Source organism: Geotrypetes seraphini, chromosome 2, assembly GCF_902459505.1.
Source record: "Geotrypetes seraphini chromosome 2, aGeoSer1.1, whole genome shotgun sequence".
NCBI classification, from domain to species: Eukaryota; Metazoa; Chordata; class Amphibia; order Gymnophiona; family Dermophiidae; genus Geotrypetes; species Geotrypetes seraphini.
In genome coordinates this window covers 519,651,526-519,678,074 of record NC_047085.1, presented here as the reverse complement: position 1 = coordinate 519,678,074, position 26,549 = coordinate 519,651,526, and the positions used below count along the sequence as shown (strand labels likewise).

General features: G+C 46.5%; 1 pseudogene; it reads right to left on the bottom strand.

The window, feature by feature from the left end:
- The window catches only part of LOC117354676, a 55,441-nt pseudogene that overhangs the window by 24,780 nt on the left and 4,112 nt on the right, over window positions 1-26,549 (bottom strand).

Below are 26,549 nucleotides of genomic sequence, written 5' to 3'. Positions count from 1 at the left end.
CCAGTTTCCCACCACTCTCTGGGTGAAGAAGAACTTCCTTACGTTTGTACGGAATCTATCCCACCCCCTTTTTTTTAAACTTTATCTTTATTGAATTTTCAAAATTAACATAAGATAACCTTGCTTAAGAAAAACAGCTGCATTACAATACAAAGTAAATCCCAAGAAAAAAGAAAAAAAAAAAGAATTATTAAAGCCTTCTTAGACCACAATCCATGATTGGAGAGTTCCTGGAAAATGTGAAGAGACACAACAATAATAACAACGTAATAAGTAATATGGACTAGGCTTAGCAGAAGGTTCCCTATATTACATTAATTAACACTACCAATAGACAACTTCTTCAAATCAAGAAATGCGCACAAGTGTTCAGCTAAATAAAAAACATATTTAACTGCAAGGTATTTAATTAAACATTTACATGGACAGGCAAGTAAAAAGGATGCACCCAGTGTCATAGTCTCAGTTCTCATTGCTAGAAAAAGTTTACGTCACTCTTGTGTTTGTCTTGCAACATCTGGGTATATCCAAACCCTTCTCCCCAGAAATGGTAGTTGAGAGTTCAGAAAATATAATCTCAAAAGGGAATTTGCGTCTTGCTCAAAAACAAAAGAAACTAATAATGTAGCTCTCTCTATGGAATCTGTAATTGATGACTAATATTTCCACTAAGATTTAATTGTTCCTAGTTCAGGAGTGGCTCCTATCTGTTTCTTTGAAGGAATATAGTATACCCGGTTAACTAGTGGAATTAAATCAGATGAGTATTTTAAAACTTCAATAAGGTCCTACTACACAGGTCCTGGATCTGTTGGGCCGCTGGGCGAGCGGACTGCTGGACGCGATGGACCTCAGATCTGACCCAGCAGAGGCACTTCTTATGTTTTTATGTTAACATTTCTATAGGAGACACTCCAGTAGCTTGAGGAAAATTGAGAATCCACACTTTTAATCTTCTATTGTAATTTTCCAATTGTTCTATTTTCCTGTTCAATTTTAGTTTGTCTTTAACCAGATCTGAAGATAGGTTCTGTAGATCAGAAACTTGAGAAATTTCCTTATTAAATAGCTCTGTAGTACCTTGCAGTTTTTCCAAGGCATTAATTGTACTCACGAGCGCTGCAATTTCTCTAGAAGAGTCAGAAACTGTACTATTGATCTTCATGAGAGCCTCCCAAATTCTCTCCAATGCCGATTTTCTTTCTTGAGGAGCTATCTCCATGATCTCTCCTCCCTCCAGCAGTTTTCACACAGATACAGCCCCTGTTGCCGGGGTCTCCCTCAAGGAAGTCACATCGGGAGACACACCCGGCTCAGCCACGATGAACGCAGAGGGCGGCGGTGGCTCAGATGGGGGGAGGGGAGAGAAATCTCCCAGTCCAAAGCCCCAGCCTCTCTTCCAGCCGGGGAGCTGCTGGACTCTGCACCAATAGTTGAGGGAGCCACTCCGATGAACTCAAACATGGAGCGTTGTGAGGGAGTAGAAGTTTGTGCTGCAGGGGGCTCGGCATGAACAGCTCTCTTTTGTTTTGAATGTGGCATACTCGCCACGGTGAGGAAACGCTGGGAAACAAGAATAATTGCTCCTGCTTAGATCAACCTCAGAGATGCCGAAGGTAAGCTGCTGCCATCTTGGAACCCTCTTTTCCGTTTGATGAATCTATCCCCTTTTAACTTTAAAGAGTGCCCTCTCGTTCTCCCTACCTTGGAGAGGGTGAACAATCTGTCTTTATCTACTAAGTCTATTCCCTTCAGTATCTTGAATGTTTCTATCATATCCCCTCTCAGTCTCCTCTTTTCAAAGGAGAAGAGGCCCAGTTTCTCTAATCTCTCACTGTACGGCAACTCCTCCAGTCCCTTTACCATTTTAGTCGCTCTTTCTTTGGACCTTTTTGAGTAATACTGTGTCCTCCTTCATGTACTGGATGCAGTACTCCAGGTGAGGGCGCACCATGGCCCAGTACAGTGGCATGACAACTCTCTCTGATCTGTTCGTGATTCCCTTCTTAATCATTCTCAGCATTGTTTGCCCTTTTTGCCGCTGCCGCACATTGGGTGGACGGCTTCATCATCTTGTCGACCAGTACTCCCAGGTCTCTTTCCTGGGGTCTCTCCAAGTACCGCCCCTGACATCCTGTATTTGTGCATAAGATTTTTGTTACCGACATGCATCACCTTACACTTATCCATGTTGAACCTCATCTGCCATTTCGCGGCCCATTTCTCGAGCGTGTTTATGTCACGTTGCAGATGTTCGCAATCCTCCTGTGTCTTCACTTCTCTGAATAACTTCGTATCATTCGCAAATTTAATCACCTCACTCGTCATACCAATTTCCAGATCATTTATAAATATGTTGAAGAGCATAGGTCCAAGCACCGAACCCTGCAGCACTTCACTCGTGATGCTTTTCCAGTCCGAGTATTGTCCATTTATTCCCACTCTGTTTCCTATGCTCCAGCCAGTTTCTAATCCATGTATTTCACCCTCGATTCAATGACTTGCAATTTTCCGAAGTAGTCGTTCATGCGGAACCTTGTCAATCGCCTTCTGAAAATCCAGATATACAAAGTTGACCAGATCGCCCATGTCTATCTGTCTATTTACTCCCTCAAAGAAGTGCAACAAGTATGTCAAACACGATCTGCCTTTGCTATAACCGTGCTGACTGGTCCTCATCAGCCCGTGTCCCATCAAGGTGATCAATGATGCGGTCCTTTATCAGCAACTCTACCATCTTTCCCGGTACAGAGGTCAGACTCACTGGTCTGTAGTTTCCCGGATCTCCCCTCGAACCTTTCTTGAAGATCGGTGTAACATTCGCCACCTTCCAGTCTTCCGGAATATTTCCCGATTTGATCGACAGATTGGCTATTAGCTGACGCATTTCAGCTATGGTCCCTTTTAGTTCCTTGATGACCCTCGGATGGATGCCATCCGGTCCCGGGGATTTATCGCTCTTAATCCTATCAATCTGCTTGCATATCTCTTCTAGACTGACCGTCAAACCTGTCAGTTTTCCGTCTTCGTTTCCAGCATTTAGACTGATGGGTTCCGATATGCTGTGTACATCTTCTTCAGTAAATAGACAAAAAATGTGTTCAGTTTGTCGGCGATTGCTTCGTCTTCCTTTAGCGCACTCTTTATTCCATGGTCATCCAACGGTTCCACCGCTTCCTTCGCAGGTTTCCCCTTAATATATCGAAAGAACGGCTTGAAGTTCTTCGCCTCCTTGGCTATTTTTTCCTCGTAGTCTCTTTTGGCCCTTTTTACTGCCTTATAGCGCCTGCGTTGATGTTGTTTGTGCTTGTTCCAGTTTTCGTCTGTTTTTGACCTTTCCATTCCTTAAACGAAGTTTTCTTGTCTCCGATTGCTTCCTTCACCGCTAGTGAGCCACGCCGGTTCTTTGTTCTTTTTCGTCTTTGATCCTTTGTTGATACGTGGTATATATAGATTTTGCGCCTCGGTGACTGTATCCTTAAAAAGGGACCAAGCTTGCTCTAGCGTTTTTACAGTGCTTATCCTCCTCTTAATCTTCTTCCGTACCATGAGTCTCATCCCTTCACAATTCCCTTTTCGGAAGTTTAGTGCCATGGCTGTCGTTTTGGACCGATGTTTATCCCCTGCGTCCAGATCGAAGCGGCTCATATTGTGATCGCTGTTTCCTAGCATCCCTTCTACTTCTACATCTTGTGCTGGTCTTCACAGGCCATTTAGAATTAAGTCCAGAATTGCATTTCCTCTAGTATTTTCCTTGACAAGCTATTCCAGGAAGCAATCACCTACAGCATCCAAGAACTTGGTCTCTCTAATGCAGCCGGAGGTGCCTAGGTTCCAGTCTATTCCCAGATAGTTTAAGTCATCATGATAACTGCATTGCCTCCCTTGCAGTTGCGTTTAATCTCGTCCATCATTTCTCTGTCAATTTCTTCGGACTGCCCTGGGGGGTTGGTAGTAGATGCCGATTTTTGTTTCCAGTCCATTTGTTCCTGGAATTTTGACCCATAGAGACTTTAACTTATCCGTCAGTTGTGGCGTGTTCTTCCCAGTAGATTCAATTCCCTCTTTGCCGTATGGCGCAATGGTCCGACAACCTAGGCATTGTCCCTCGGAAATTGAAATATTTGGGTATTATGCTGTACACAGATCCTGGTAAACTATATGCCACCAACATTACAGCTACCATAGATAAAATTAAGACCCTCTGCCACAAGCGGCGTTCTCTTCCACTCTCCCTGATGGGCAGAGTGGCACTTGTTAAAATGATATTGTTTCCAAAATAGTTATATCCGCTTCAAACTATCTGATCTGGATTACCCGTACAGACAAGAGACTTTACCAGTCAGTCATTAGAGCTTTTATTTGAGGTGGTCGGGTGGCCCGCATCAGTTTCTTGAAATTGTCCTAAAACAAAGAACAAGGGGGCCTCGGTTTCCCAGACCTTCGACTTTAAAATGCTGTAGCACTCCTCAGATGGATACACAAGCACTTGATGTCCTCCCGGCGTTACTCCCCTTCGAACCTCTTACATGATTGTTGCCTGCCTGGCTCTTTTTCTTATTTTATTCATGGGAGGGGAGGGGGCCATGGGTGGGCTTACTGCTGGCTCTTTTCTGTTCTTACTGCCCTTTCAGAAGGCTTGGCAGTGGTGGCGAGTGCAACAGGATCGACTGCCCACTGTATCACATTTTTTTATTCCTCCTTTATAACCCTGATTTTGCACTGGGCTTGCGTGGGCTGGCGGGACTTCCGGGTCACGAGGTCCGGGATACGACATCGAGTCATAGAAACATAGAAATAGACGGCAGATAAGGGCCACGGCCCATCTAGTCTGCCCACCCCAATGACCCTCCCCTACCTTTCTCTGTGAATAGATCCCACCTGTCTATCCCATTTGGCCTTAAAATCAGGCACGATTCTGGCCTCAGTAACCTGAAGTGGAAGACTATTCCAGCAATCAACCACCCTTTCAGTGAAAAAGAATTTCCTGGTGTCCCCGTGCAGTTTCCCGCCCCTGATTTTCCACGGATGCCCCCTTGTTGCCGCGGGACCCTTGATAAAGAAGATATCTTCTTCCACCTCGATGCGGTCCTTGAAATACTTGAATGTCTCGATCATGTCACCCCTGCTCTCTGCACGCCCTGCTTTGCCCCGAATCGCCACCCTGCTCTTCCCTGATCTCTCCTGCTTGCTCTGCCCCAAATCGCCACCCTGCTCTCTCCTGAATCACCACCCTGGCCTGCTTGTCCCCGGCCCTCTCCTGCCCTTCCCCACACTGCAAGCCCGTGGTCTTAACCCACGGGTTTAAAGCGGGTTACAATCACGGGCTTGCTGGGCTAAAAAGTTAAAAGTAAAAAAAAAAAAAAAAAAAAAAAGTCTTGCAACGACGGGGGGGGCTTTCCCCTTCCCTTGAGCAAATGCGAATTGCTTGGCACTTACCCATTACTCATTCCTACACGCACACCCAGATTCAACATTATTATTATTCTCTGCATTGGACCCATGGGGACTGCTGGGTGTATGGCAAATTAGACCTGATATTTCTTTCCATTACCACTTTCTTTAATAGGATCTCTACCTGGTATGTTGACGGTAGGGATTATCGGGGGGAGGGGAGCTTAACTTTCTTGGCCAGGGAGTGGTCCGCTGAACTGGGGCTGGGGGTCTCACCACATGACTTCCAGCTGCTTTTTCAGACACTCTACTCCCATATTAAAGCGGTGTCTTTGCAAGAGACCCAGTTCAAATTCTTACATAGGGCGTTCTCAGGGGCACGCAGTGGGCCTCTGGCCTGATAGTACCTGTACTAAATGCAAACTTCAACAGGGGACTTTCCTCCACTCCTTTTTCGATTGCCCAAAAATGCACTTTTGGGAACCTGTATGCTGTTGCTTACAGGCCTTAACTGTGTTATGCCCTGGAACGGACCAGCGTTATTGTTGGGGGATATGCAGGTCCTGGTTCAGATGGTATGGATGTGTCTTCTCAGAAATTTGTTTTGCATGCTCTGTTACTGAGGAAAAAGCTCAGTTTGAAGGAGTGGGCCTCCGAGGGGACTCCTTCCTACCCAATGTGGATCGCCTTGATGAAGAAACTAGCCCACTTTGGACTCTTATTCGCCCCGCTCTCAGGAGCTATGAAAGACTTACTGCGGACTGTGGGAGGGGGTTTTGCACCTCACTGTTTGACACTTATTGTATGCATGTACATGATGGTAGCTTTGTTGCTGTTTCCATGAGGTTTGATATTGTACTTAATATGGTTTGCCATCTCCTCACCTCCTCATCCTTCTCCACTAATTTTCTATACTATGGTTACGCTCTTCCTGCTGTCACTGTTTTACTGTCCCTACCTTTCTCTGCTCCTGCTGCTCTTTGCCCGTTGTCACCCTAGGGTCCCATCGGTGTTCAGGAGAATCACATTTAGTGAGAATGGGTTATGCATGTGTGTGAGTATGTATGTGTATGCATGGGGGTTTGTTACCCCCGGTTTGGAGGGTATATTTGCTGGATCATTTGGGGATTTGGTGAGGTTAATGTATAACTGGATGGAGTAGGTCAACTTGCAGTGGCGTTTTCTGTGCACCTCTTTAGTTCTGATCTCATGCACGGCCTTGCTCCTTGCTGCACGTCTCTTTACACATTGCGTTATTAATTTCATTGTAGTTTGCAGCCGTTTTTCTGCTTGGTTCTTTGTTGGCATGGCTGAACATTGTACCTTGTCCTTTGTATTCCTATTTCAGTTTGGTTTGCTCTGTAAGCACTTACTCTCTGTCTTAATAAACATATTACAAAAAAAAAAAAAAAATTAATTAAAAAAAGAGACTATTGAAACCTTGTTATGTGAAATACACAGTCATCCTCTTAGTGTCCTTGGATCTGACAGCAGCCTTTGATCTTGTTTACCATTCTCTACTGCGTCAAAGATTATCCTCTCTTGGACTCTCTGATATGGTTCTAACCTGGTTCACCTCATTTCTTCAGCATCAATCATTCACAGTATCTCAAGATTTGAGAAGCATTTCCTTTCTTTCAGAGCAGTTAGTAAAAGGAATCTGGATTATCTGGCGAAGAAAATTATCCCCTACAAGCCAGGAAGAACACTTTGCCTCCTCAATGACCATCGGTTGGCCATTCCATCGCTCTCCTGGGACTCTTTGGGATTCTACAAGAAACTGCTTTTTTCTTTTATTCTCCCACTTTGGAGAATGCTTTGCTGCTGGGGCTTTGTTCTGAACTCTCATCAGGTCAATTCAAAGTTAAGCTTAAGACTCATTTATTTTTGAAAGCTTTTTGATGGAACATGGCAGCATTCGCTAGGTACTGTGTCTGAACCTTTTCTATTATATAATTTATGGAACTCTTTTCTAACTTTCTGTATGTATTTTTTTTAAATTGCAAATCGCCTAGATTTGGCTGGTTTATTCATTATACTTGATGAATTGCACAAACATATTCAGCTGCCCTGCCTGGTTAAGTGCCAGGGAATCTCCACAGCTAGCCTACTCAGCATGGTTTAAGCCACAGTCAGTCTCTCCTCCTGCTTAAAACATGATGGCAATGACATGGGAAAAGCCAAGGACACATCCCATGTCATTAAACAAAAACAAATGAAAGAACCTCCCTCACCCCAAGAAGTCTACAAAGATTAGGGAAAAGAGATGAAGTCCAACTCCAAACTGAGCAAAAAATGAAAATAATTCTATAATTTAAGAGGACAAGCCCTCAGTCACACAGCAACCTCTGGAAACTCCAGGGAAAAGCTGTCGCGGGTTTACACCCAGAAAGGTGTTAACTGCGAAACATCCCCGGGCTTGCTCCGGATAATATTTATAGTGCTTAACTAGTGCAAAATGTGCAATGTGTGAAAAACTCAAATGAAAAAAACACACATTTCAAAATAAAGAAGGAATTCATCTCTTACCCCTAAGCTGGGGGCCAAACTGGAAAGTTAGTGTCCAAATCCAACCAAGCTCAAAAATACACAGCCTGTAAGAACTTAGCTTCTCCGTGTGTAGTGGAGATGGTGATCCATAAGCAGTAAATGAAGTGAACGTTTACTTCATTTACTGCTTATGGATCACCATCTCCACTACACACGGAGAAGCTAAGTTCTTACAGGCTGTGTATTTTTGAGCTTGGTTGGATTTGGACACTTTCCAGTTTGGCCCCCAGCTTAGGGGTAAGAGATGAATTCCTTCTTTATTTTGAAATGTGTGTTTTTTTCATTTGAGTTTTTTCACACATTGCACATTTTGCACTAGTTAAGCACTATAAATATTATCCGGAGCAAGCCCGGGGATGTTTCGCAGTTAACACCTTTCTGGGTGTAAACCCGCGACAGCTTTTCCCTGGAGTTTCCAGAGGTTGCTGTGTGACTGAGGGCTTGTCCGTTTAATACTCTTAAATTATAGAATTATTTTCATTTTTTGCTCAGTTTGGAGTTGGACTTCATCTCTTTTCCCTAATCTTTGTAGACTTCTTGGGGTGAGAGAGGTTCTTTCATTTGTTAGCTTGTTGTTGCACCTCCTCCATTTAGGGTTCTATTTTTTTGTCTTATTAAACAAAAACAAGCAGAACTACATTTGGGGGCAGATTCTATAAATGGTGACACGACTGTAGGTAGCCTACAGCTGTCTAACCAATCGGGATGCATGTTTTCTTAAAAAACAAAACAAAACCCCAAAGCAGGCTGTCTACACTGTAGGCATTTGTCATGGTTGAGGAAGACATATCAAGACACTTAAGCTCGTCCAAGGCTGGACATTGGCGTGATTGCACCTGGAACTGGGCAAGCTTAAGCAGCCCTAGGCGTCTTCCTACATTTCAAATAGATGCAGCTGCTGAGCTGATTGTGGCAAGTGAATCCTCCTGCAGCGAACTGCAAAGCAGCTGTGGCAGGGAACCCTGTGAAGTCCCTCGGTAGGAGGTATGCTCATTCCCTCCTGCCAGAACTCTAAAACCACCCCTGCCCCAAGAACTCCTCCAGCAGGAGGTATGCCCACTCCCTCTGGCCGGAACCTCCCCCCCCCTCCAGACCTTAGGTATCTGGCCAATTGGAGTCTTAGGCCACTCCACGTGTATCCCAGGATGCACTGGGAAGGAGGCCTAAGGCTCTGATTGACTCAGATGCCTTAGGCCCCTCGATCAATCGCAGTCTTAGACATCCTTCCGAGTGGACGCTCCCCCTCCAGACCTTAGGTATCTGGCCAATCGGAGTCTCAGGTCACTCCACGTGCATCCCAGGATGCACTGGGAAGGAGGTCTAAGACTGCAATTAGCCGAGGGCACCGGAAAGGGGAAGGCCCACTATTTTGGTGTGGCGGGTCTGCAGGCCAGAGGGTATAGGCAGCCCTCTCACTAGACTTTCTACAAAGATGTACGGGGTGGGGCATCACCAGTTGAGGGGGTCTGGGTTTTTTAGAAGTTCCCGTGGGGGGGGGTGTTCCAGCGGGACAGTGGGCATCCATCCTACCAGGGGACTTCGCGGTGGGGGGGGGAAGAGTTCTCTGTTGCAGCCACTCAGCTAATCATGGCAGGGGAATTTCCTTGCTACAATCAGCTGATGGCAATGCAATTCTCTAAGTGGCACCAGTGACATGGGCGTTAGAGAATCGGGGCGGATAGGCATCTGTCCGTTAGGGCAGACGCAATTCTGTATAGGTATGTAATTCTCAGCCACTTCTTAGGCAGCTGCTGAGACCTGTGTCCTATACAGAATCTGCCCCTTGGTGTATTTTGTTTGTCAGTAACAGCATGTCCTCTTGGCAAATACTGCACATGTGTGACTCTTTGGAGCACCATCAGAAATAGGACCCCTTTTTTCATAAGTGTGCCCCGTTTCCAAATAGTTCACACATATTGGGATGTGTGATATTGGGATGTGTGATACACCATAGAGATTGTCTTCCTGGCTTGAGAGAGGATGAACCATCTCTCTACATTTGGAAGAAACCTTCCACAAGAACATAAGAATAGTCTTACTGGGTCAAACCAATGGTCCATCAAGTCCAGTAGCCTGTTCTCATGGTGGCCAATCCAGGTCACTAGTACCTGGCCAAAATCCCAAAGAGTAGCAACACCCCATGCTATCGATCCAAGGCAAGCAGTGGATTCCCCCATGTCTTTCTCAATACTGACTATGGACTTTTCTTCCAGGATTGCTACATTTCAAGGCTTATTTGATTGAGACTAAAGGTGGTGTTCTTTGATACTAATGTTTTGAAGTTTTCCCTAAAGTACTTTTCTCTCTTTTCCTATTTTTATATACCTCTGTCATATAAGTAAATATTTTTCTTAGGTACTATAGTTAGATTGTGACCCTGTTTGGGACAGAGAGGAAGTTCAAAGTACCTAATTAGATTTTAACTCGATTTGATTATTTATAAACTGCTACAAAGCCAGCGTGGTGATTTAGTGGCATATATAACTGCATTAACAGCAAATCTGGGAGCCCTTCTGGAATACCATAACTCCCATAGCTCGGAGTCGCCTCTTGAACTGTTGATCTGCCCCTCTTTGGTTTCCCATGTGATCTTGTGTATGATTTAACTCACTTTTTCAATTATAGTTCTCAGCTTGAAGGAGGACTGAGGGGGTTTGAATTAGGTAGGGTTATTTTCTGTTTGTTTAAATTTCAGCTTCGCTGTATAAAGGTTATGTTTTTTGTATTTCTTCGTGTTAAACTCAATAAAAACTATTTTGACAATAACTCTGCATTAAATTACATAGTCCTCTGAACAAAATGAAGAACTAAAATAAAAGAAGAAATAAAAAAATGAAATTTTTAGGCTGCCTATCCCTAGAAATTAATGCTTTTGATAAAGCCACTATACGTAAAAAGGTTTCACTTCAGCACGCATTCTCTGCTGAATTTCAAGTTTACCTTGCACTTGGAACCTTTTCTACACTGACAATATAAAAAGGGTCTCACCTTGGACTGGATTCTCTTGAGAAATACTAAATGATATATTTTACCAAGGCTTTTTCCACAGGTGTCGTGCAAAATGGATATCTTCCCTTTCCTCTCTCCCTGGTGGAGCTGAAGTGTCATTTGGTCACTGCTTTTATTTCGTAGGGGTCTCTCTTCGTTCAGATGTCTCTGTAGCTCAGGGATGTTTGTGAGTTCCTCGTCACTTTTCTCACACTCAGTGACTGCATCCATGGAGTCTCTTGCAGGGATCTCTCTGCTTCTTCTCTGATTCCTGTTCATAATTCCTTGTGTTTCTACTCTCATTACTCTGGGAAATATTCTCACCGACATTGCCTGGTTGTCTTGGGATAGGTTCAATTTCTAGAAGCCATTTTTCTTCATTCTGCTCCCTCTTCATCTCCTGCATTGCCTCAGTATCTGCTGGAAAGAAACAAAAGACGATAATCATGTATTAGTAACTGTGGAGTGCTATTAACGATCAAGAAACACAATTTTCTGGGTTCACATGAGTATAAGGGATTGCTGATATTAAGAAAATTCCACAAATTTGATTTCAAACCTTTCTCTTTTTTTTTAATTAGGTTATGAAACTAATTTTCCAAATAGCAACAAGCATAAAGACAAAAAGAAAGATTAGGTTCTTACCTTTGCTAATCTTCTTTCTTGTAAATCCACACTTTCTTCTGGGACCAGTGGGTTATTTCCATCTACCCACCGGGACTTTGTAGGAAGCCTCAAACTTCAGTGACTTAAACCCCTCCCCCTCTTACCTCATCACGTCCCTGTAACATCAGTCAGTCTTAAAGGAGCCAGGAACATCTATAGAGGATAATAAGAGCGAGGGGAACGGGGAAACTCCCCGGCAAGTAAATCAATTCTGCTCATATCAACAAATGCAACAAAGAAAATCGAGAGAATAGGTTATGAACCATTCGGAACATGAATGACAAATCGGTGCTATAGGGAGACACAGCCTGCCCTGTCAGAAGGGGGAACCTGAACCAGGGACCCCCCAAACTAAGTGTTAAACCCATTCAGATGGCACTCTTATAAAGGCTGGTCAGAAAAGAGAAATCCAGCTTACCAGTACTTAGAAAGGTAGACAATCGGCAAATCAGCAAGATATAGGCCAGATAGACAAGGGTGACCCGGTTGACATTGTATATGCAAAGTGATGCATGTAGTGAACAAAAATCTCATGCACAAATACAGGATGTCCAGGGTGGTACTTGGAGACTTCCCAGGAAAGGGACTTGGGAGTTCTGATTGACAAGTTCATAAAACCATCTGCACAATGTGCTACGGCGGCGAAAAAGGCAAACAGAATGCTAGGAATGATCAAGTTAGGAATCACAAATAGATCCGAGAAGGTTATCATGCCGCTGTACCGAGCCATGGTGTGCCCTCACCTGAAGTACTACGCCCAGCACTGGTCACTGTACATGAAGAGGGCCACGGTACTACTCGAAAGGGTCCAGAGAAGAGCGACTAAAATGGTTAAGGGGCTGGAGGAGTTGCCGTACAGCGAGCGATTAGAGAAACTGGGCCTTTTCTCCCTTGAAAAGAAGAGACTGCGAGGGGACATGATCGAAACATTCAAAATACTGAAAGGAATAGACTTAGTAGAGAAAGACAGACTGTTCACCCTCTCCAAAGTAGAGAGAATGAGAGGACACTCTCTAAAGTTGAAAGGGGGTAGATTCCGTACAAATGTAAGGAAATTCTTCTTCACCCAGAGAGTGGTAGAAAATTGAAACGCTCTTTCGGAATCTGTTATAGGGGAAAACACCCTCCAGGGTTTCAATACAAAGTTGGACAACTTCATGCTAAACTGGTGAGACTGGACTCATTTGGAGCACTGGTCTTGACCTTGGGGATGCTGCGTGAGCGGACTGTTGGGCAGGATGGACCATCGGTCTGACCCAGCAGCAGCAATTCTTATGTTCCTGGAATAAAGTGTGCATTTACAAGAAAGAAAATTAGCAAATGTAAGAACCTTATTTTTCGTTCTTGTACAATTCCACTTTGTTCTGTGACCAGTGGGACGTAACAGAGCAGTCCCGTAAAGTCAGGGTAGGACTGATGAGCCTGCTGCCAAAACAAATGAACCAAAAGCAGCATCCTGCTTGACCGCCACTTCAACCCTGTAAAACTTGGTGAAAGTAAGCAAAAAGGATCAGGTAGTGGTCCCGCAAATCTTGTCCAGAGAAAAGCTGACGTCTCTGCTGAAGACGACAAAAAACCTCTGGAAGAATGAGCTCGCACCATGAGGGGGGGGCCTTCTTTCCGGATGCCCATCCACAACAACCATTATCTCTTCCTCTCTCTAAGGGATCCCACATGCCTATCCCAGGCTTTCTTGAATTCAGACACAGTCTCTTTCTCCACCACCTCTTCTGGGAGACTGTTCCATGGATCTACCACCCTTCTGTAAAAAAGTATTTCCTTAGATTACTACTCAGCCTATCATCTCTTAACTTAATACTATGCCCACTCATTCCAGAGCTTCCTTTCAGATGCAAGAGACTCGACTTATGCGCATTTACGCTATGTAGGTATTTAAACGTGCAGTGTGTGAGAACATGGTGGAAGGTCCTACTGTTTATTTCCCCGGGAGAACTCCTATTTCTTTAAGAACTTTTACATCTTGTGAAACAAAAGGGGTGATCTATGGACTTATTTGTCCCTGTGGGCTTACCTATATAGGTCAGACTTCAAGAAATTTTAAAATGAGGGTATTTGAACATCGGTCTAACATCATAAATAGAAAAAGAAGTTGATGTCCTGACCAAACACTGGGTACAACAAAAACATCTGTTCTCTGAATTTAAATGTGTGGTATTGGATCATATCCCTTTTACTGAAAGAAGGGGTAATATTAGACAAACTCCATCAATGTGAACAGCGCTTGATCTATTTCCAGAATACAATCTAGCCTCTAGGTTTGAATCAGAAGATTGAGTGGTGTGCCTTTTTCTGAATGATTTTTCTGATTGATTTTCTGATTGGTTTTGGATTTTTTTTCTTTCTTATTTTTGGATTTTGTTGTTCAATAATCTGTGCATTTTTTGTTTTTGCAGGGCTGATGACGTAATCCTGGAAGTGCTGCCCCCGGAAGTTAGTCCGTTTCTATTTCTGTGATGTGCCGTCCTGTGCCATTGTGCACGCTATTAGCAAATGCTGCCCAGATGGAAGTTGGTATTGGCTTTGAATTCCTGAAGAAACCATTGGACAGTTGGTGAAACAAGATCTTGTAGGAGGAACTGCTGGCCTGTTGCCGTTGATTCTGTTGCAACCCTAAACGTCATTGAAAAGAAGGTTTTCTTATCGGCAAAGCTGGTTTTGTTACAGCGAAGTTCTGGTGCCAGAGCTGTTTTTCTTTTTCTACCTTTCTTCTGTTATTTAAATGCCTTTAAAACTATAGGCTGTTTTGATGAAAATTTTTAAATATAAAATTTAAAAATATAAAAACACAATTATTTTCTACTGTGCACAGTAGTGGGTTTTAAATCTTTCTAGATCCCTACATTCTTTTGGGTGCAAGTTTTTTTGCCAATGATAAAAACAACACTAGCTTAAAAATCATCAATGATTGCTACATGATATAATACGGTAATTGAGGCTTTTTCTCCATCTTTTTGATTGAATGTAAGATCTGAGAAATTGAGTCCACTGCTGGTTGTTTTTTTTTGTAAATAATTTTTATTGATAAAGCAGCCAACAGCAATATAAGAATCAGAGCCAGCAGCCCTGTAAACAAGCTATAAACAAGAGTTCCAGGACAAGTTAGCACGCCCGCAAGGGCGGCAGACATAAACTACAAATAAGCAATAGGAACAAATGGGCAAACAGGTAAACTCCCAGAAAAAGAGAAAATAAAAGAAAAGTACAACAGCAACAGAGCTCGGACACTAGGAACAAAAGTCTTCCAGCAGTGAAAGCAAAGGAGAGAAAAAGAAATCCCCTCTTGGAAGATTAAGTCATGGCCGCAATAAACATTTAAATTATATCGACCCCAGAACAGCCACACCACACAACCAAACCACTAGCATACACCTCCCATACATACCATACTGATCTCAGCACAGGAAACCCATACAACTCCCCACACAGCCCCAGTTGTACCAACCCATACATACCCATGCAAACCAGCTTGAGAGAGGAGACTGGAAGCACCACTGCCTAAAAATAAAAAAAATGAGTCAATGAGGGGCCACAGAAACCGCCGCCTCTGCTACCAGTTTGGCCGCTCTCCACAAGGAAACATAAGATCTGTGATCACCAGAAAGGGCATCCTGGTAAGTGTGGATTTCGAAGGAGGCAACTTCCAGTAGTCTCAGGAGGAAAGAAGCCGGAGTCGGCGTCACCCAGTGGTGCAACAGAAGCTTCTTCACCAACAAAAGCGCAGTATACAAAAATTTCTGTTGCGGGAGAGAAAACCCACCAAGAAGAAGGTCCCTCTGGTCCCCCAATAACAACAAGCCATATTCCCTAGGCACCCCTCTCCCAACCAGGTCGTCCAAAAAGGGGAGGACCTAGAGCCAAATAGCCACATGAGGACACTCCAAAAACATATGAACCAGGGTGCCCGGGGCCGTCCGGCAGTGAGTACATAGATCTTCCTCTCAGAGACCCATAATCTTGCCCCTAGTTCTGGAGATATAGGCACGATGCAGAATTTTGAATTGCGTCTTTTGAAGATCAGCAGACTCCACCAGGTGAAAAATGTTTGCAAAAAGAAGAGAGTCTACTGCTGGTGAGTGACATTTTTATAAATTGCTTATTTAAACGTTTATCACGAAAACCACACACCATTTTAGTAGCCTTCCTCTGGACCGACTCCATCCTTTTTATATCTTTTTGAAGATGTGGCCTCCAGAATTGTACACAATATTCTAAATGATATGTGTGGCCTTTGTCAGAAGGCATATGGGGATAGGCTTAAAGATCTCAATATGTATACTTTGGAGGAAAGGGGAGATATGATAGAGACGTTTAAATACCTACATGGCGAACTGACAAGACTCAAGGTGAGCAAATTGCAGACAAATTGCACCCAAGAGTGCTCAGAGAGCTGTGCGATGTCCTGGCGGAGCCATTGGCCCTGCTCTTCAATCTCTCCCTATGCACGGGGAGAATTCCCCTGAACTGGAAAACAGCTAACGTTGTTCCTCTGCACAAAAAGGGTTGCAGAGCAGAGGCTGCAAATTACAGACCAGTGAGTCTCACATCGATAGTGTGTAAACTCATGGAAACACTACTTAAACGTAAATTAGACACGATCTTGGATGAGGGGAATCTTAGGGATCCCAGTCAACATGGATTCACTAAGGGTAGGTCATTCCAGTCCAATCTCATCAGCTTCTTTGATTGGGTAACAGGAAAGCTAGACTCGGGAGAGTCTCTGGACATAGTGTACTTGGATTTCAGTAAGGCTTTCGACAGTGTCCCACACCGCAGACTATTAAGTAAGATGAAATCAATGGGGTTAGATGAGACACTAACTACATGGGTCAATGATTGGCTGTGTGGGAAACTTCAGAGGGTGGTGGTCAACGGCACCCTCTCTGAGACATCGGAGGTGACCAGCGGAGTGCCATAGGGCTCTGTCCTAGGTCCTCTCCTTTTCAACATATTTATAAGAGACTTGACCTGAGGGCTTCAGGGTAAAGTAACATTATTTGCCGATGACGCCAAACTATGTAATATAATAAGTGAATGCAATTTGCAGGATAGTATGACGCAGGACCTGCTTATGTTGGAAAGCTGGTCCTCGACATGGCAGCTGGGCTTCAACGCTAAGAAATATGAGGTCATGCACCTCGGTAGCAGAAATCCATGCAGAACTTACACTTTAAATGGAGAAACGTTAGCTAGGACTTCAGTAGAACGAGATTTGGGAGTAATCATCAGTGCAGACATGAAGGCTGCCAAACAAGTAGAGAAGGCCTCATCCAAGGCAAGGCAAATGATGGGATGTATCAATAGAAGTTTCGTCAGCCGGAAACCTGAAGTCATATTGTCACTGTACAGAACCATGGTGAGACCTCATCTGGAATACTGTGTGCAATTCTGGAGGCCACATTACCGCAAAGACGTGCTTAGGGTCGAGTCGGTTCAGTGGATGGCCACTAGGACGATCTCGGGGCTCAAGGGTCTCTCGTACGAAGAGAGGCTAAACAAACTACAGCTCTACACTCTAGAAGAGCGCAGGGAGAGGGGGGATATGATTGAGGCATTTAAATACATTACGGGACGTGTCGAGGTGGATGATAACATCTTCTTTCTCAAAGGACCCTCGGCCACAAGAGGGCATCCGCTCAAACTCAGAGGAGGGAAATTTAATGGGGACATCAGGAAGTATTTCTTCACGGAAAGAGTGGTGGACCATTGGAACAAGCTTCCAGAGCAGGTGGTCAAGACCGCCAGCGTGCTTGACTTTAAGAATACATTACATTACATTAGTGATTTCTATTCCGCCTGTGCCTTGCGGTTCTAAGCGGATTACAAATTAGTATTCTGGACATTTCCAGGAGCGTTACAGAACAAAGAAGTATGTGTATTGCAGGTTACAAATTAGAAGTCTGGACATTTCCAGGAGAATTACAAAACAAAGAAGTAAGTATATAATAGGTTACGATGATGAATTATAATACATTCGAGATACAGTAGTGAGTTACACAACGTTGAAGGAAGCAGTTTTCTGGTTACAGACAGTGATTTCTTGTATAGGTTTCTGACTATGTAATGGAGAAATGGTTTGAAGAATTGACTAGGTGTTGCTGAGGTGGTGGTATTCATGAGAGAATATTCTAGTGCTATAGGAGTGAGGTTAGAATGATGGGAAGTGTTTTTTGAAAAGATGAGTTTTGATTTCTTTTTGGAATACTTTAATGTCTGTTGTTTTGATCAACAGCTTAGAGATGGTAGGGTCAATTTTCACTGCCTGTGTCGCTAGAAGGTTGTCGTATATTTTCTTGCGTCGGGTACCATTGAGAGGGGGGTAGATGAATAGGCTCTGAGTTCTCCTTATTCTGGGTGAGAGGTTAGGGTCTAGTCGGTTGTTTAGGTAACTGGGTGCAGTTCCATGGGTTACTTTATATAGTAGACAGTAGAATTTGAATTGGGTTCTTGCTTTTATCGGTAGCCAGTGGGAGTCTAAGTATGCATTGGTGATGTGGTCATATTTACCGAGGAAGTAGATGAGTCTGAGGGCTGTGTTCTGAACGGTCTGTAGTTGTTTTATCATGTAGTTTGGGCATGGTAGGTAGAGGCTGTTTCAGTAGTCTACAATACTTAGTACAAGGGATTGTACTAAGATCTTGTATTGATCTTTGTTGAAGAATTTTCTTATTTTTCTTAAGTTTCGCATGGTGAAGAATGCTTTTTGGATGATTTTGTGGATTTGTGTCTGCATTGTGCAGTTTCTGTCTAGTTGTATTCCCAGAATCTTGAGTGTGCTCTGTATTGGGTACTTGATTGTGTTTAATTCCAGTTCTGTTAAGGATGGTTTTTTGTCCTTCTCTAGTACCGTATTTTCACGCAAATAACACGCACCCGTATAAAACGCGCACACGTGTATAGCGCGCAGAAATCACGATGATAAGCACAAAAACTTTGGTATAACGCGCTCACGATTATACCGCGCATGCTGCCCGACTCTCCATTCACCCCCCTGACTTCCGTGCACTGCCCCGCCTCTCCGTGCGCTGTCCCGACTCTCCGTTCACCCCCCCCTGACTTCCATGCACTGCCCTGACTTTCCGTGCGCTGTCCCGACTCTCCGTTCACCCCCCCTGACTTCCGTGCACTGCCCTGACTTTCCGTGCGCTGTCCCGACTCTCCGTTCACCCCCCTGACTTCCGTGCACTGCCCCGCCTCTCCGTGCGCTGTCCCGACTCTCCGTTCACCCCCCCCGACGTCCGATTCATCCCCCCCCCCCGGCAGGACCATTCGCACCCCCACCCCGAAGGACCGCCGACTCCCCGACAATATCGGGCCAGGAGGGAGCCCAAACCCTCCTGGCCACGGCGACCCCCTACCCCCACCCCGCACTACATTACGGGCAGGAGGGATCCCAGGCCCTCCTGCCCTCGACGCAAACCCCCCTCCCCCCCAACGACCGCCCCCCCCAAGAACCTCCGACCGCTCCCCCAGCCGACCCGCGACCCCCCCTGGCGACCCCCACGACCCCCCCACCCCCCTTCCCCGTACCTTTGGTAGTTGGGCCAGAAGGGAGCCCAAACCCTCCTGGCCACGGCGACCCCCTAACCCCACCCCGCACTACACTACGGGCAGGAGGGATCCCAGGCCCTCCTGCCCTCGACGCAAACCCCCCTCCCCCCCAACGACCACCCCCCCCAAGAACCTCCGACCGCTCCCCCAGCCGACCCGCGACCCCCCTGGCGACCCCCACGACCCCCCCACCCCCCTTCCCCGTACCTTTGGAAGTTGGCCGGACAGACGGGAGCCAAACCCGCCTGTCCGGCAGGCAGCCAACGAAGGAATGAGGCCGGATTGGCCCATCCGTCCTAAAGCTCCGCCTACTGGTGGGGCCTAAGGCGCGTGGGCCAATCAGAATAGGCCCTGGAGCCTTAGGTCCCACCTGGGGGCGCGGCCTGAGGCACATGGGCCCAACCCGACCATGTGCCTCAGGCCGCGCCCCCAGGTGGGACCTAAGGCTCCAGGGCCTATTCTGATTGGCCCACGCACCTTAGGCCCCACCAGTAGGCGGAGCTTTAGGACGGATGGGCCAATCCGGCCTCATTCCTTCGTTGGCTGCCTGCCGGACAGGCGGGTTTGGCTCCCGTCTGTCCGGCCAACTTCCAAAGGTACGGGGAAGGGGGGTGGGGGGGTCGTGGGGGTCGGCCAGGGGGGTCACGGGTCGGCTGGGGGGGCGGTCGGAGGTTCTTGGGGGGGGACGGTCGTTGGGGGGGAGGGGGGTTTGCGTCGAGGGCAGGAGGGCCTGGGATCCCTCCTGCCCGTAATGTAGTGCGGGGTGGGGTTAGGGGGTCGCCGTGGCCAGGAGGGTTTGGGCTCCCTTCTGGCCCGATATTGTCGGGAAGTCGGCGGTCCTTCGGGGTGGGGGTGCGAGTGGTCCTGCCGGGGGGGGGGGGGATGTATCGGACGTCGGGGAGTCGGCCGGGCAAGAGGGCTTGGGCTCCCTCTTGCTCCGATCGTGGATGCGGGTGCGGGTGGGAGCGCGTGCGAGTGGTCGTTCGGGGTGGGGGTGCGAGTGGTCCTGCTGGGGGGGTGAATCGGGCGTCGGGCGGGGTGGGAACTATGTTTGAAAACTTTCGTATACCGCGCTCACGCATATAACGCGCGAGGGGTATGCGCGGTAGGTAAAAACGCGTATAACGCGCGCGTTATATGCGTGAAAATACGGTAATAGGAATTTAGTTTTATCCGAGTTCAGCTTCAACTTATGGTTGGACATCCATTTTTCTACGGTTTCCATTGTTATTTTCAGGCGTTCTGTGGATAAGGGGTCTTGAATGTCGAAGGGGAGGAGGATAGTTATATCATCTGCGTAGCTGAATGATACTATGTTTAGGGTGTCTAGGGTTGTGCCAAGGGACGCTATGAAGAGGTTGAATAGTATGGGCGATAGTGGTGATCCTTGTGGTACTCCACATGGGTTTGACCATGGGTCGGATATATGATCTTTTGACTTAACTCTGTATGTTCGTGTTTTAAGGAAACCTTGGAACCAATTGTGAACTTTACCTGAGATTCCTATTGCGTCTAGTATCTGGAGTAGTGTGGGATGGTCTACTAGGTCGAATGCTGCTAATAGATCGAGCTTGGATGAGAAGCAGCTTGTTTCCTTTGCTGAGGTGTTGTCGGACTATGTCTAATAGCGATACCAATAGAGTTTCTGTGCTGTGGTTAGTTCTGAATCCAGATTGTGATGGATGCAGAATGTGGTGGTCTTCAAGGTAGTTGGAGAGAAGATGTGCGACAAGTCCTTCTATTAGTTTGATGTATAGTGGGATAGAGGCGATTGGTCTATAGTTTGTTGGGTTGTCTATTGGACCTTTGAGATCTTTCAGAATGGGAGTAATTATGATTTCGCCTAGTTCCGGTGAGAAGTGACCTTCCCTTAGTGTAGTTTGCAGCCATAGCATGAGGCTAGCTTTAAATTTAGTGGATGCTGTAGCTAGTAGTTATGGGGGGACAGTTGTTCAAGTCACATGAGGATTTGCTGTAATGGGACATCTACGTGGGATCCCTACGAAAGTCGAGTTAAGGAACTGGGTGATTTGCACTCAGACTTAATGGGGTGGATCAGTAGAGTGGGCAGACTTGATGGGCTATATCCCTTTTCTGCCGTCATCTTTCTATGTTTCTATGAATCGAGTCTCTTGCATTTGAAAGGAAGCTCTGGAATGAGAGGGCATAGGATTAAGTTAAAAGATGATAGGCTGAGTAGTAATCTAAGGAAATACTTTTTTACAAAAAGGTGGTAGATCCATGGAACAGTCTCCCAGAAGAGGTGGTGGAGAAAGAAACTGTGTCTGAATTCAAGAAAGCCTGGGATAGGCATGTGGGATCCCTTAGAGAGAGGAAGAGATAATAGTTACTGCGGATGGGCAGACTGGATGGCCCATTTGACTTTATCTGCCACCATGTTTCTATGATTTCTTGGCGACCGTGACCAACAAGTCAGCAGTTCAGTTCTTCAATCAGCGTTGCAAAGCTATCAGCGCCAAACTGGACGCTCTAGTTCAGCCCTAGCCATGGTGAGGGTTCCTATATGTCTTCCCTCCATGGCCCATGAAAGGACATCTGCTGAGTTGGATAGCGGCCTATGGAGGTCTGGTGATCTTAGTCATACCTGATTGGCCGATACAGCTGTAGTATTCTGACTAGGTTTGGCTCCAGCAGGATCAGGGGCTTCAGCTTCCTTGTCTCCTCATGCAGGGTCCAATTTCGATTCAGAATCAGGACCGCTTTGGTTATATGATGTGATTCTTGAGCGCGCGGCCTTCACTAACTGAGGCTATACTTTGACTGTGATTGCCATGTTGCTTTACTGCAAAAGAAGTCCACACTAGTGGCCTATTTGAAGGCTTGGAAGTGCTACCAGGCCTGATGCACCCTGTGACAGGTGGACCCATCTGTTCCATTGATTCCTAGTGTCTTGGAGTTTCTTCAGGTTGGCCTAACGATTGAAGTGGAAAGGTTCTCACCCATTTTTGCATCGGGCACCGTTGGTCAGGCTTCAGTGGGAGCTAGTCCCTCCATCTCATCTGCTCCCACTTTTCCTCAGGGGCTTAACAGCAATATCCCTGCCTGGGTTAGCTGTTTCACCTCCTCCGATGCATCAATCTAACTTCGAGCCTGCCTCTGGAATGTGCTCAAAGAAGCTCGATCTCCACTAAGCCCTGCCGATTCACTCGGCATTCCTCTTGAAGCCTGGGGAGTCCCCATTGGTTGGCGCTTTGTTCTAGCATCCAGTGTCATCTGAATCATCCGTCTGGAGCTTATGGCCACAGATCTCCCTTCCTTTCCCATTGTCTCAAAACAACTAGCGCGGCCACCGCATACACCGCCAAAGGAAGGAAAACAGACCAGCAGAGCCCAGCCTGAAAAACCTCCGAGCCGACGCTCAAAGTAATTGACCGCAAGGAGAGGGTTAAGAACGGCGCTAACGCAGAGCTCAGCACTATGCGTCCTTCTTAGTCACCATCTTGGATCGGTACCATAGGCCCTTTTAGCTTCTTTTTAATCATTTTACCATAGTCACCCTTTTGAAAATTAAATGCTGCTTATAGAAGATTTCCTTAGTGATTTCACTCTAGATATCAGCCCAAATTTGATTATGTTATGATCTCTGTTTCCCAGCGGACCCAACACTGTTACCTCTTGTATTATGCCCTGTATTCCTCTACGGACTAGATTTAAAATAGCTCCCACTCATCAGTTCCTGGACGAGTCTCTGCAAGAAGTAGTCAGTTATTACGTCTAGGAATTTTACCTCCCTAGCACTCCCTGTCCTACAATTTGTCAATATTGGGCTACAATTTGTCAATATTGGGGTTACTGAACTCACTGTTGCCCAATGTGCCAGCTTTACTAATTTTTGTAGATATTTCTACATCTGTCTGTTTGTTCTGCCTGGGGGATGGTAGCACAACCCTACCAGTATACTCCTTACCTTCAAACATGGAATTTCTATCCATAAGGATTTAACGCTGCTTTCTGTTACATGCAGAAAGCAATGTTACTTACCGTAACAGTTGTTATCCAGGGACAGCAGGCAGCTATTCTCACTAGTGGGTGACGTCATCCAACGGAGCCCCGATGCGGACATCGCACAAGCATACTTGCTTGTAGAAACTTTTAGAAGTTTTGAGTTGCCCACACCGCGCATGCGCGAGTGCCTTCCCGCCCTATGCACCGGGCGTGTCTCCTCAGTTCAGATAGCTAGCAGAGAAGCCAACCCAGGAGAGGTGGGTGGGACGTGAGAATAGCTGCCTGATGTCCCTGGATAACAACTGTTATGGTAAGTAACATTGCTTTATCCCAGGACAAGCAGGCAGATATTCTCACTAGTGGGTGACCTCCAAGCTACCCAAATGGGATGGTGGGAGAGTTGGCAACTTAGGAGAATAAATTTTGTAATACTGTTTGGCCAAACTGTCCATCCCGTCTGGAGAAGGTATCCAGACAATAGTGTGAGGTGAAGGTATGAACTGAGGACCAAGTAGCAGCTTTGCAAATCTCCTCAATCAGTGTCGATCTGAGGAAAGCTACAGAGGCTGCCATTGCTCTGACCTTATGGGCTGTGACTTTACTGTGAAGGGGTAATCCAGCCTGGGCATAGCAGAAAGAGATACAAGCTGCCATCCAGTTGGAGATGGTGCGCTTAGAGATAGGGCGTCCCAACTTGTTCGGAACTGAGGAGATGAAAAGTTGAGGAGCAGTTCTGTGAGGCTTGGTGCGTTCCAGGTAGAAAGCCAAAGCACGCTTACAGTCCAGAGTGTGAAGAGCTGATTCTCCAGGATGAGAATGAGGCTTTGGAAAAAACACAGGAAGAACAATGGATTGATTTAGATGAAATTCCGAGACCACTTTGGGGAGGAATTTGGGATGAGTGCGGAGGACCACCTTGTCATGATGAAACACTGTAAAGGCGGATCCGCAACCAACGCTTGAAGTTCACTCACCCAACGGGCAGAAGTGAGGCCAATGAGAAGCACCACTTTCCAAGTGAGAAATTTCAGAGGAGCCTTGCTAAGAGGTTCAAATGGAGGCTTCATGAGTTGAGAAAGAACAACATTGAGGTCCCAAACCACCGGAGACGGTTTGAGGGGAGGACTGACATGGAAAAGTCCTTTCATGAACCTGGAAACCACAGGATGTGCAGACAGAGGTTTCCCTTGAAGAGGCTGGTGAAAAGCAGCAATTGCAATAAGATGGACTCTGATTGATGTAGACTTGAGACCAGAACGAGACAGGTGCAAAAGGTAGTCCAAAACAGAGGACAAGGAAGCGTGTTGAGGTTCCTTGTGATTAGAAAAACACCAAGTAGAGAATCTAGTCCATTTCTGAGAATAGCATTGTCTAGTAGCAGGCTTCCTTGAAGCTTCCAAAACATCACGCACAGCTGGTGGAAACTGAAGGGAAGTTACGCTGAGAGCAACCAAGCTGTCAGGAGTAGCGATTGCAGGTTGGGATGAAGCAGAGACCCCTGATGCTGTGTAAGCAGAGATGGAAACACTGGCAGAAGGAAGGGCTCCCTGCTGCTGAGTTGCAGAAGAAGGGAGTACCAAGGTTGCCTGGGCCACCAAGGAGCAATCAGAATCATGGTTGCCTGGTCGGACTTGAGCTTGACCAGAGTCTTTTGAATGAGAGGAAGCGGAGGAAATGCATACAGAAAGAGATTCCCCCAGTCCAGAAGAAAAGCATCTGCCTCGAGACGATGAGGAGTGTAGATCCTGGAGCAGAACTGAGGCAGTTTGAAGTTGTGGGGAGCTGCAAAGAGGTCTATCTGAGGTGTTCCCCACAGGGAGAAGATTTGATGAAGGGGTGTGGAATGGAGAGTCCACTCGTGAGGCTGTAGAAGGCGACTCAAGTTGTCCGCCAAGGCATTGTCCGCCCCCTGAATGTAGACAGCTTTGAGGAAGGTGTGGTGGCGAATCGCCCAATCCCAAACTTTCAGAGCTTCCTGAAAGAGGGAGGCCGATCTCGTGCCGCCCTGTTTGTTGACATAGTACATCGCGACCTGATTGACCGTACGAATGAGGACCACCATGTCGTGCAGTAGATGCTGAAAAGTAGTGAGAGCATTGAAAATTGCCCTGAGTTCCAGGAGATCGATATGACACAGACGATCCGCACTCGTCCAATAGCCCTGGGTGCGGAGCCCGTCCAGATGAGCCCCCCAAGCATAGGTCGAGGAGTCGGTCGTGAGGACCTACTGATGGGAAGGCATGTGAAACAGCAAACCTCTGGAAAGATTGGAAGAGAGCATCCACCAGCGAAGCGACTGCAGTAGAGCAGGAGTGACCTGAATGTGACGAGTCAGAGGGTCGGAGATCTGCGACCATTGAGAAGCCAGGGTTCAGAGGAATCCGCAGGTGAAGTCTGGCAAAAGGCGTCACGTGAACCGTAGAGGCCATGTGGCCTAGGAGCACCATCATGTGTCTCGCCGAGATGGACGGACGAGAAGAGACTGAGTGACAAAGCTGAAGAAGAGCCGCCAGGCGCTGCTGCGGAATGAACGCTCTGAGTTGAATAGTATCCAGAACAGCTCCGATGAAGGGGAGAGTCTGTGAAGGTTGAAGATGGGATTTGGGAAAGTTGATCTCGAATCCCAGACTCTGTAGAAACCAGATAGTCCTCTGAGTGGCCCGGACGACCCCCTGAGACGTGGAATCCTTGATGAGCCAGTCGTCGAGGTAGGGAAACACCTGCAGGCCATGGTTCCTGAGTGCTGTGGCCGCCACCACCAGGCACTTGGTGAAGACTCTGGGAGACGAAGCGAGGCCGAAAGGAAGCACTCTGTACTTAAGATGAAGATGTCCCACCCGAAATCTGAGGTATTGACGGGAGGCCGGATGGATTGGAATATGAGTGTAGGCCTCCTTGAGATCCAGAGAGCATAACCAGTCGTTCTGCTCGAGGAGGGGAGAGAGAGAAGCCAGGGTCAACATGCAAAACTTTTTCCTGACCAGGAACTTGTTGAGCACCCTGAGGTCCAAAATAGGACACAGGTCGCCCGTCTTCTTCGGAACAAGGAAGTACCGGGAGTAAAAAACCCTGTTCTGCTGGTCCACAGGGACCGGCTCGACGGTGCGAAGCCGGAGCAAAGCCTGAGCTTCCTGAAGAAGAAGGGCAGTCTGGGTTAAGTTGGAAAGATACTCTCTTGGAGGACGTTCCGGGGGAACATGATGGAACTGAAGAGAGTATCCCTCTCTTACGATGGAAAGGACCCAGAGGTCGGTGGTAATAGCCGTCCATCGATGGTAAAAATGATGGAGACGACCAACGATGGGAAAAAGAGGGGAGGGCAGAACGATGGAAGTTATGCTACCTACGAGACAGTCAAAAAGGCTGGGGAGCCTTGGGGACAGCAGAAGGTTGAGGCTTTTGTTGGGGCTTCTGCT